Source organism: Chiloscyllium plagiosum, unplaced genomic scaffold (assembly GCF_037043375.1).
Source record: "Chiloscyllium plagiosum isolate Xiang-an unplaced genomic scaffold, Cpla_swu_hap1 HiC_scaffold_13, whole genome shotgun sequence".
NCBI lineage: Eukaryota > Metazoa > Chordata > Chondrichthyes > Orectolobiformes > Hemiscylliidae > Chiloscyllium > Chiloscyllium plagiosum.
Genome location: NW_028270151.1, coordinates 90,650,801 through 90,662,776, shown reverse-complemented (window position 1 = coordinate 90,662,776; position 11,976 = coordinate 90,650,801).

The following is an 11,976-nucleotide window of genomic DNA, read 5'->3' as shown; positions in this document are numbered from 1 at the left end:
TCACATTCCTGATTTGTGCCTTGTAAATGATGAACTGATCTTGGGGAGACAGGAGGGCAGTTATTTGCTGCAGAATTCCTAGCCTCTAACTTGTTCTGGAGCCACTGTGGTTTTTTGGGCTACTCCAGTTCACTTTCTGGTCAATGGTAAGACTCAGGATATTGATAGTGGGGAATTCCATGATGAAATGTCATCAAGTATCAAAGGTAAAATTAATAATTTCCTTCTTGTTGGAGATGGTCATTGCCTGAAGCACTACCCAAGGTGGCAATGTCACATGGACTATGAGAATTCAGTTTGTGATCTTGAAGGTGTGAGACCCAACACTTGGTCCTTCTCAAAGTATCTGTAACATTAATGAATGTAACTTGAAACTAGTTGCTAAAATTCAAGAAACAATATCTCGTTGACATCATGAGACTCCTTAGTTGGACCAAGTGGTTTTCCTCTACCACACAAGACCAATCAGGCCCTGTAGAGTTTGTCACTGAATAAGGATGGTAGCTGCAATCTTCATCATGAGTAGCATCTCGTACATTGTCCTGATCATAAATACTTGAAGAATCACAACATGCAAGCTATGGATCTAATGTGAGAAAGTGGGTCTAGTAGGTAGTCGTGTATATATGGTGAGATAGACTCGATGGGTCAAAGGGCCAATTCTGCACTGTATGATGCTATGAATCTATGACTTGGCCTCCCCATGTAATATGCTCATTCAGAAGTCACACGACACCAGGTTATTGTCCAACAGGTTTATTTGAAATCACAAGCTTTCACAGCACTGCTCCTTTGTCAGGTGAAGTCAATTGACCTCTTTACTGGTCAGTGCAATAAGTGCAGGAGTTGGGACATCATGGTGCATCAAAAAAGGACATTGGTTAGGCCACTTTTGGAATACTGTGTGTAATTCTGGTCTCCTTCCTATTGGAAAGATGTGAAACTTGAAAGGGTTCAGAAAAGATTTACAAGGATGTTGCCAGGGTTGGAGGGTTTGGAGGCTGAATAGGTTGGGACTATTTTGCCTGGAGCAATGGAGGCTGACGGGTGACCTAATCGAGGTTTATAAAATCATGAGGAGCATGGATAGGGTAATAGGCATTTTCTTTTTCTCTGGAGTGGGGGAGTCCAGAACTAGAGGGCATAGGTTTAAAGTGAGAGGGGAAAGATTTAAAAGGAATCTAAGGAGCAACTTCTTCATGCAGAGGGTGGTGCGAGTATGGAATGAGCTGCCAGAGAAAGTGGTGAAGACTGGTAGAACAACAACATATAAAAGGCATCTGGATAGCTACATGAATAGGAAGGGTTTAGAAGGATATGGGCCCAATGCTGGCAAGTCGGACTAGATTAATTTAAGATATCTGGTCAGCCTGGACAAGTTGAACCAAAGGGTCTGTTTGAATAACAACTTGAATAACCTTGGTGCCATAACAAGCAGGCACCATGAGACAGGCTTCTGACATAGAACGTAAAGGCCTCAAAAGAAATAATAATTTGAAGTCAGAGACCAGCAGTAATGCAAATCCAGTAATTAAAGTGCTAATGTGAGTCAGATTAAAAGCCTTAGCAGATCAGTATTCAGGCCATAGAGAAATTGGGAGATTTCATAACAGCCGAAATAAATATATGAATCAATTCATTAAAACATAAAGCACTGGTCCCATTCAGTTAAAGTACGAATAAAGTAGGAACCATTTATTAAAGCAATAGACAGGTGTCACACATTGCTCCTGTACAAGAAAAGCAGGAATTGACCATTTTATAATTGAAATGTTAGATTGCTCCATTTTCCTTGAAAATATGGGAGAGCCCTTTAGTAGAACAGCAGAACTACCATCGCTGGCAATAAATTATTTTAGCAAGCAAAATATATAATCATCAAAGGAAGACACGACATCAGAAATAATATTGTCAGGAACATAGTTTCAGAGATTAACCAAATAGAACAATTAGATATCTTGCAGAAAACAAATCTTAAGTACAGAAAAACTTCTGACCATTATAATAAACCAGAAGGTGCACAATAATTACATTATTATATACAAGTTAGAATATAGCTAATGATGTTATACCTTATCAATGTGTAAAAAAGAAAAATATACTTTTGAAAAGTACCGAAAGCCTTTGACAATTATTTTAATCTCAGAACCAATGAAATTCTTGAAAGAGTAAGATTTAATAGAGAGTTCTATATCCGGGGGAATCCATTGATTATTTGACTAATTATTCTTCACATTGGTGGAGAAATGTGATTATGGTGCCTTCAAATCAGAATTCATACATGACAAACTTGCTATTCAAATTGCTGTTGAATTGCTTTATCAGATTTGTTACAGTCCAAAGAAGACCTGATTCTAGAGAAACCCATTCAAATGGTAAGTTAACAAAGGGCGACTACATTGATCTCTGGAATGAGTGGTTGTGTTACAAAGGTAGATTGGACAGACTGGTTTTGTTTCCAGTGGAGTTCAGAAGAATGATGGGTGATTTTATTGAAGCACATTTAATCCTGAGTAGAAACAAAGTGCTGGAGAAAATCAACAAGTCCAGCAGCATCTGTAGAGAGAAATACAGAGTTAATGTTTTGAGTCCAATATCATTTGTCTTCAGAACCCTGAATGGCCTTGACAAGGTGGCCATAAGAAACATCAGATCAGCCACGATTTCATTGAATGGTGGGACAGGCCTGAGGGCCCAAACAGACTACGCCTGTGACTTTTTCTTATGGGTATTATGTGGAAAGTGTGTTTTGTCTTCTAGGTCACTCCAGGCGAGGGAGCAACCTTTTTTTAAAATTAGGTGTTGACACTTTAGGATAAAGGTGAGGAGAATTTTTTTTTCAGAGGGATGTACATCTTTCAGACTCTGCCTTAGAAAGCAATTAATGCAGAGCCATTGAATATTTTTAATACACAGGTGAATGGATTCTTGTTAGTCAGGTTATTCAAAGTTTATCGGGGATAGATGGGAAAGTGGAATTTCAAACACAAACAGTTCAGCTGTGATGTTGTTAATTGGTGGAGCAGTCATGAGGAGTTGAATGGTCTATCCCTGCTTCTATTTTGCATGTTGATGTATTTGTATATTCACATGGTAATGCAAGTTTCACTTTGGGGTGATATCCTGGGGAACCTGCAACACAGATATTTGGAGATCACCAGCGGTAGAACCAGAGCTCAGTCAGTGGTACAGTGAAATTGCTGATTGTGAGACCTGTACCATCCGCAGTCCAGTGCAACGAGATCTGCTTATACCCATCATAGTAACACACCAAACTGTGAGAATGTGTGGATACTGATTGACTGGTTTTATTGGAAGACCTTACCTCATTGTCATTGATTATTTCTCCCCATCAATTGAGGTTAGGAAGTTGCATATCATGACTATAGTTGCCTTTTTCACTGTCTTATTGGAGATACTCAAAGGCATGGTATTCTTAACGTTGTTATATCAGACAATGGGCCACAGTTTGTTAATGATACTTTAAAAAGTCTGTAGCCCATTCGGAATTTGACCATGCCAGAAGTTCATTGAGATACCAACAGTCGAGCGGGGAAGCCAAGCATGGCATCAGAGCAGTTTAATCACTCTTAAAGAAGAACACAGAGATTGATACAGTGCTGTTAAATTATATCATAGAATCCCTGCTATGTTGAAACAGGCCATTCAGCCCAATAAGTTCACATCAACCCTCCAAAGAGCATCCCATTCAGACCTATCCCCAAGGCCTATTTTTCCCTGCAACTCTACATTTCCCACGACTAACCTACACGTCCCTGAAATAGCAATTTAGCACAGCCAATCCACCTAATCTTTTGACTGTAGGAGGAAACCTGAGCACCTGAACGAAACCCAAATAGACCCAGCGAGAATGTGCAAAATCAACACTGTCAGCCCCTGAGGGTGGAGTCAAACCTGGGTCCCCGGCGCTGTGAGGCAGTGGTGTTAACCACTGACCCACTGTGCTGCTCTGATACACCCTGTTCCAGTGTGGTCTCACCACCTCTGATAACTGATAGACAGAAAGTTGAAGTCTCTGCTCCTAATCCTCAGAAAGAGACTGACTCCACATTTACACCTATAACGTTATTATAATAAAAATAAATAGCAATTATACTAAGGAGCTGTCCTATTGTGTGTAACAGATCATTGTTAATAGACCACACAATGTAATGAATACTACCACAACACAGTTATCACATTTAGAACACGGGAATATGTGTAGATCAGAATCTGATCAGAAAAAAGACAATAATGCAAGGAGCTATGGTCCAGCCCTTACTGCCGAAGGATGTCAAGTGATTAACTGCAATAGTCTTATCCTCGTATGGGTTAATTGCAAACTACTGATTCATTGGGATGGAGCCCAAAGGGGAATTTAATATTGCAAGGGACCTACAGATTTCAATGTGTCGGGAAGAGAATCAAAGTAACTGGTGTTCAGTCGAGCAAACTACAGTCATGACCAAAATTCCATGATCAAAGAGAACATACGTATGGAGAATAGTGAAACTTCCAGATCACTTGAATATGCAAAGTCAGAGCCTTGTGGGTGACTCTGCATTGGTGACTGCGACCAGATACAGAAATGTATCGTATTAATGATGAGAATAAGCTTGAGAGGGAGACATTGTACATGGATCTGAAAGAGTTCATACTGAGGATTGGCATAAGCATTGCAATAATGACACATGGCCTTTTGGGCAGAACAGCTGAGGATGTTGAAGGAACCACTAACATTTGGTTCACTCCAAAGTTTCCATAACAATGTCAATCATGTCAATGAAGTTAGTTACTCAAGTGCAATAAACATTGTTAATTACATGAGACTGGTTGCGTTAGACTAGGAAGTGGTTTTACTCCCTCACACTACACCAAGCAGGTCCTGTGGGTTCCTATATTTTAAAGATGGTTGTGGCAGTAACACTCATCATCCTACAGGCAGAACAACACAACAGCCTGTTTCTCTCCTCGAATTTTCTTTACATTCGTTTTTTGGGGTAAAACAGCATCTTGGGCCATGTCATCTGTCTTCTGAGATCTTCCTCGGAGATGATTAATACCTCAACAGAATATGGAACATAGAACAGTACAGGCTCTTCGGCCCTCGATGTTGTGCCAAACCTTTATCTTACTCTAAGCTCAAAGTAACCTACATGCTCTACATTTTACTACTTTCCATGTGCCTATCCAAGAGTTGCTTCAATGCCCCTGATATATCTGACTCTACTACCACTGCCAGCAGTGCATTCCATGCACTCAGCATTCTCTGTGTAAAGAACCTACCTCTGACATCTCCTCGAAACCTTCCTCCAATCACCTTAAAATTATGCCCCCCTCGTGATAGACATTTCCACCTTGGGAAAAAGTCTCTGGCTATCCACTCTGTCTATGCCTCTTACCATCTTGTACACCTCCATCCAGTCACCTCTCACGCAAACGTGTCATTTGGCCACTTTATACTGCCATTAAAATCATGGTAAATCTGTTTGCATTTCAAATTCCAATCTACCTTACCTCCTCAACCCTGCCAATAACTTCAAACCCCTTGTCAAGCAAGAATCTGCCTTAAAAATAGTCAATGACCCCAACTCTACTGCGTTTGAGACAAAGAGTTCCAAAGTCACACAACACTTGGATAAACATTTTTCACTCATCTCTGTCTTAAAAGAGAGACCCCTCATTTTAAAGCTGTTCTCCCTGGTTCAGGACTGACCCACAGGAGGAAATATCCTTTCCATGTTCACTTTGACCCTGGACCATGGAACCTTTTGTCACTTAATCTCGCCTGGCGTCCATATTGTCTCAGTCTCACATTCATCCCCTTCCCCCCAAGCTTTTCACCTGTCTAAAATCAATTTCTCTAACTTTTTACCTGGATCTGACCTTGGTCTTAAATGTTAATGCTGTTCTCACTCCACAGATGTTACAAGAACTGTTAGGCCTTTCTGGAAATTTCTGTTTGTATTTATTTTTTGTAAAGTAACTTTTCAAGTACTATTTTCTCCAAATTAGATAAAACGTTACATTTTAGTATCTTTGGTAAAGAGGAGACATTATAAAGATTGTTCTTAAAGTTGAGAAGTCACCAGAACTGGGTGAGATTTATCCAAGGATTCTGGGGAAGGTCGGCACGAGGCTTAATGGTTCAATTTTCTTCAGATACTAGGTGGTGCCAGATAACTGGAGATTTGCAAATGTTGAACTCCTGTTCAAAAACTGGGAGCATGAAGAAACCCAGGAGCTGCAGCCATTCAATTTATTTCAGTAGTCGGAAATCCTTTAGAAATGATCATTTTAGACAAAATTAGAAAACTTAGAATGTTTTCTTTACTCTCATTCATGGCATGTAGGCATAACTGGCTAGGCCATTCATTATTGTCAGGTCAAAACTTCCTAATGTTCAGGGAATGAACTCATTTTATAGATAACTAAAGCACTCCATCCAGATTTATTGTGCTGATGTTGGTTTTTTTAATGACTTTGTTAGATTGATTTGTGGTTTTAATTCCTATTGGCGTTTTTGATGTAGTGTGTTGCTGGAAAAGCACAGCAGGTCAGGCAGCATCTAAGGAGTAGGAGAATTGATGTTTCAGGCATAAGCCCTTCATTCCTGATGAAGGGGTCCTGCCCGAAACATTGATTCTCCTGCTCCTCGGATGCTGCCTGACAGGCTGTGCTTTTATAGTACCACACTCTCAACTCCGGCCTTTCTCACTTTCTCCTCACTTTCTCCAGCCTTTTTGATGTAGCCAGGATCTAGATCTCAGTGCAACTTGATGATACCGAATTCAGAATAAAGTTACTGCAATGAGAGGCTTGATGATCAAGTTTATTTTTACTTTTAGGCCCTTGTTATTTAAGAGATTGTGATTCCTATATTAAAGGAACTCACTCCATGCTTTTCTCTCTTCACCCAGTCTGTAGTGACAGGTGCATTACTTTATTATCACAGTGAAAGCCTAAGGACATGAGAACACAATAGCCTAAATATAAATTCAGATTTTTGTAAATCTACTGCAAACTCTGTTTGATACCATACAGTGCAGCTAGTGCCTGTCTGAATTCCGACTCTGCGGAAGGGTCACTCAACCCGAAACATTAACTCTGATTTCACTCCATAGATGCTGCCAGGCCTGCTGAGCTTTTCCAGCAATTTCTGTTTTTGTTTCTGTCTGAGTTGTTTCTCAATTGTCTACTTCCAATGAGTTTCGAATCAAGTATTGAGACTTAGTGAGGCACACAATTCTTTACTTAGAATTAGCTTTTTGACATCAGGAGAATTAATTACTAAGTTCATTTCCACATCAAGTAGCTCCTGCAGTGAACAAACTTAAATTCCTTTGGCTCAGCCTGTCCTCAGAATATGCCACATACAGTGACCAATAAGTGCAACCTGATACTGTTTCCAAAAAACAGGCTGACCAGACATGTTGCTGCAGCTGTTGCTGGCAAAAGGGTAGAGTGCAAGTCCTGTCAGAGCAACTTAAGACTTGATTGAACTCCAGATTCATTTTCAACTCTAATTTCTTGCCTTTCCTCTATTGCTTCTTTTATTGATTAAAAATTTGATTATCTCAGCCTTCTATTTAATAAGTCAAAAAGTGTGGCACTGGAAAAGCACAGCAGGTCAGGCTGCATGCAAGGAGCAGGACAGTCGACATTTCAGGCATAAGCCTTTCATCAGGATTGGTGGGGGTTGGGAAAGGGGGCTGAGAGATAAATGGGGATGGGGGGAGATGATAAGTTGGAGTGGAGGTTCGAGGGGATAGGTGGGATTGAAGATGGAGAGGTGGGACAGTTCAAGAGGGCGGTGCTGAGTTGGGGGTTGGATCTGGGTTGAGGTTGGGAGAGGCAAGATAAGGAAATTGGTGAAGTCAACATTGACGCATGCGGTTGGAGGGTCCCAAGGTGGGAGATGAGGCGTTCTTCCTCCAGTCATCAGGTGGCTTTGATTTGGCGGTGGAGGCAGGACTGGCATCTCCTTGTGGAGTAGAAGTGGGAGTTGAAGTGATTGGCCACAGGGCAGTGAGTCTGTTTGGTGCGTGTGTCCCAGAGATTTTCTCTTTGCCCCTCCACATTCCCGATGAAGGGTTTGTGTCTGAAACTTCAACTCTCCTGCTCCTCGGATGCTGCTTGACCAGCTGTGTTTCCAACTCTGATTCTCCAGCATCTGCAGTCCTCACTTTCTCCTCCTTCATTGTAGGAAGCAGAGGTTAATAGAGGAAGGATGCTTGTCTGACTGCAGGTCTGTGACTAGTGGAGTGCCACAGGGGTCACTACTGGGCTCATTGCTGTTTGTAATCTATATCTGATCTGGATGAGAATGTACAAGATATGATCAGTAAGTTTGCAGATGACACTCAATTGGCAGCATTGTGGACAGTGAGGAAGATTATCAGAAATTGCAGCAGGACCTTTATCAGCCGGGGAAGTAGGCCGAGAAATGGCAAATAGAGTTTAATATGGATAAGTGTGAGGTCTTGCATTTTGGAAAGTCAAATCAAGGTAGGAGTTTCATGGTGAATGGTAGGGCCTTAAGGAGTGTAGTGGAACAGAGGGAACTTGGAGTTCAGGTTCACGGTTCTCTGAAAGTGGAGTTTCAAGGAGACAGAACAGTGAAGAAGGCTTTTGATACACTGGCCTTCGTCAGTCAGGGCATTGAGTATAGAAGTTGGGAAGTTATGTTGCAGTTGTACAGGACATTGGCGAAGCCGCACTTAGAGAATTGTGTTTAGTCACCTTGCTATAGGAAGTATGTTATTAAACTGGAAAGATTGAAGAAGAAATTTACAAGTACTCAAGGGTTTGAGTTATAGGGAGAGATTGGACAAACTAGGACTTTTTCCTTTAGAGTTGGGGAGATTGAGGGGGGAGTTGTATAGAAGAGTATACGGTCACGACATTCAGTCTTTTTCCCCAGGGTTGGGTAATCGAAGATTAGACGGTACCATTTTAAGGTTAGAGGGGAATGAATAAAAAGGGAACCTGAGTGGCAACTTTTTTATATGGAATACATATATGGAATGAGCTGCCAGCCGAAGTGATGGAGGCAGGTACATTAAACACATTTAGACAATAGACAATAGGTGCAGGAGTAAGCCATTCAGCCCTTCGAGCCTGCACCGCCATTCAATTTAATCATGGCTGATCATTCCTAATCAGTATCCTGTTCCTGCCTTATCTCCATAACCCTTGATTCCACTATCTTTGAGAGCTCTATCCAACTCTTTCTTAATGAATCCAAAGACTGGGCCTCCAATGCCCTCTGGAGCAGAGCATTCCACACAGCCACCACTCTCTGGGTGAAGAAGTTTCTCCTCATCTCTGGCCTAAATGGTCTACCCCGTATTTTTGAGCTGTATCCTCTGGTTCGGCACTCACCCATCAGCGGAAACATGTTTCCTGCTGCCAGAGTGTCCAATCCTTTCATAATCTTATACGTCTCAATCAGATCCCCTCTCAGTCTTCTAAACTCAAGGGTATACAAGCCCAGTCGCTTCAGTCTTTCAGTGTAAGGTAATCCCGCCATTCCAGGAATTGACCTCGTGAACCTACGCTGCACTCCCTCAATAGCCAGAATGTCTTTCCTCACATTTGGAGACCAGAACTGCACGCAGTACTCCAGGTGTGGTTTCACCAGGGCCCTGTACAGCTGCAGAAGCACCTCTTTGCTTCTATACTCAATTCCTCTTGTTATGAAGGCCAGCATGCTATTAGCCTTCTTCACTACCTGCTGTACCTGCATGCTTGCCTTCATTGACTGGTGTACAGAACACCAGATCTCTCTCTACTGCCCCTTTACCTAAACTGATTCCATTGAGGTAGTAATCTGCCTTCCTGTTCTTATCACCAAAATTGATAACCATACATTTATCCACATTAAACTGCATCTGCCATGCATCTCACCTAACTTGTCCAGGTCACCCTGTAATCTCCTAACATCCTCATCACATTTCACCCTGCCACCCAGCTTTGTATCATCAGCAAATTTGCTGATGTTATTGCTGATACCATCTTCTATATCATTAACATTAACATGTATTGTAAAAAGGTATTTGGACAAATACATGGATAGGGAAGGATTAGAAGGATATGGGCCAAGTGCAGGGAAATGGGGTTAGCATGGATGAACATTTTGATCAGCATGGGCCAATTTGGGCCAAATGGCCAGTCTTGGTGCTGTGGATCTATGAATCTATGAGAGGCCTTCATAGTAACCACAGCCAGTGTGAGAATTGATCCCATGTTGTTGGCATCACATTGTGTCACAAGCCGTCATTTCGTGGCTAGTTGGTATTCATGGATGCGGATCGTTAGCTGTCTTCCTGTTTATCCTATGTAGTGTTTTGTGCAGTCCTTGCATGGGTTTTTGTACACTACATTGGTTTTGCTCATGCTGGGTATCGGGTCCTTCGTTCTGGTGAGTTGTTGTCTGAGAGTGACTGTTGGTTTGTGTGCTATTATGAGTCCTAGTGGTTGCAGTAGTCTGGCTGTCAGTTCAGAAATGTTTTTGATGTATGGTAGTGTGGCTAGTCCTTTGGATTGCGGTATGTCCTCATTCTGTTGTCTTTCTCTTAGGCATCTGTTGATGAAATTGTGCGGGTATCCGTTTTTGGCGAATACATTGTACAGGTGTTCTTCTTCCTCTTTTTGCAGTTCAGGTGTGCTGCAGTGTGTTGTGGCCCTTTTGAATAGTGTCTTGATGCAACTTCTTTTGCGTGTGTTGGGGTGGTTGCTTTCGTAGTTCAGGACTTGGTCTGTATGTGTGGCTTTCCTGTATACCTTTGTAGTGAATTCTCCATTCGGTGTTCTCTGTACCATCACGTCTAGGAATGGGAGTTGGTTGTCCTTTTCTTCATTAAAAACACAGAAATAGAGAACACAACCCGGATCATCAATGCCACACTCACAGGAGTCCGATTCACTAGACAGGAAGAAAAGGACAACCAACTCCCATTCCTAGACATGATGGTACAGAGAACACCGAACGGAGAATTCACTACAAAGGTATACAGGAAAGCCACACACACAGACCAAGTCCTGAACTACGAAAGCAACCACCCCAACACACACAAAAGAAGTTGCATCAAGACACTATTCAAAAGGGCCACTACACACTGCAGTATACCAGAACTGCAAAAAGAGTGTTTTGTGCAGTCCTTGCATGGGATTTTGTACACTACATTGGTTTTGCTCATGCTGGGTATCGGGTCCTTCGTTCTGGTGAGTTGTTGTCTGAGAGTGGCTGTTGGTTTGTGTGCTGTTATGAGTCCTAGTGGTTGCAGTAGTCTGGCTGTCAGTTCGGAAATGCTCTTGATGTATGGTAGTGTAGCTAGTCCTTTGGGTTGCGGCATGTCCTCGATCCGTTGTCTCTCCCTTAGGCATCTGTTGATGAAATTGCACGGGTATCCGCGAAACGACACGACCAGCTATCCTTAGTAGCCACATACGCAGATGACAAGCAACATGAATTCGACTGGGACAACACTACTATTATAGGACAAGCCAAACAGAGAATAGCCAGGGATTTCCTAGAGGCATGGCACTCATCCACAGATTCAATCAATAAACACATCGACCTGGACCCAATATACCAACCACTGCAACGGACAGCTGGAACTGACAACCGGAGGCGGCAGATTCAAACCACTACAAATGCCGGAGGAAAGATCACAGAAGCGCTTCATAGGAGGCTCCCAAGCACTGAGGATGTCACCTAGGCAGGGGACGAAACGTCTGCAACACAAATTCCCAGCTCCGCGAACATAACCACAACAATGTTTGTTAAAAGTTGTGTGTGTCTGTGTGCGCACATGTATATATGTGTGTGAGTGTCTGTGTGTGAGTGTCTGTGTTTGTGTGTGTGTGTGTGTGTATGCGTCTGTGTGTTTCATATGTACCTGTGTGAGTACTTGAATGTGAGAGTCTATTTTTGGAATTTCTACTCTTAGCCTTCTTTCTGAATTGAGCTGA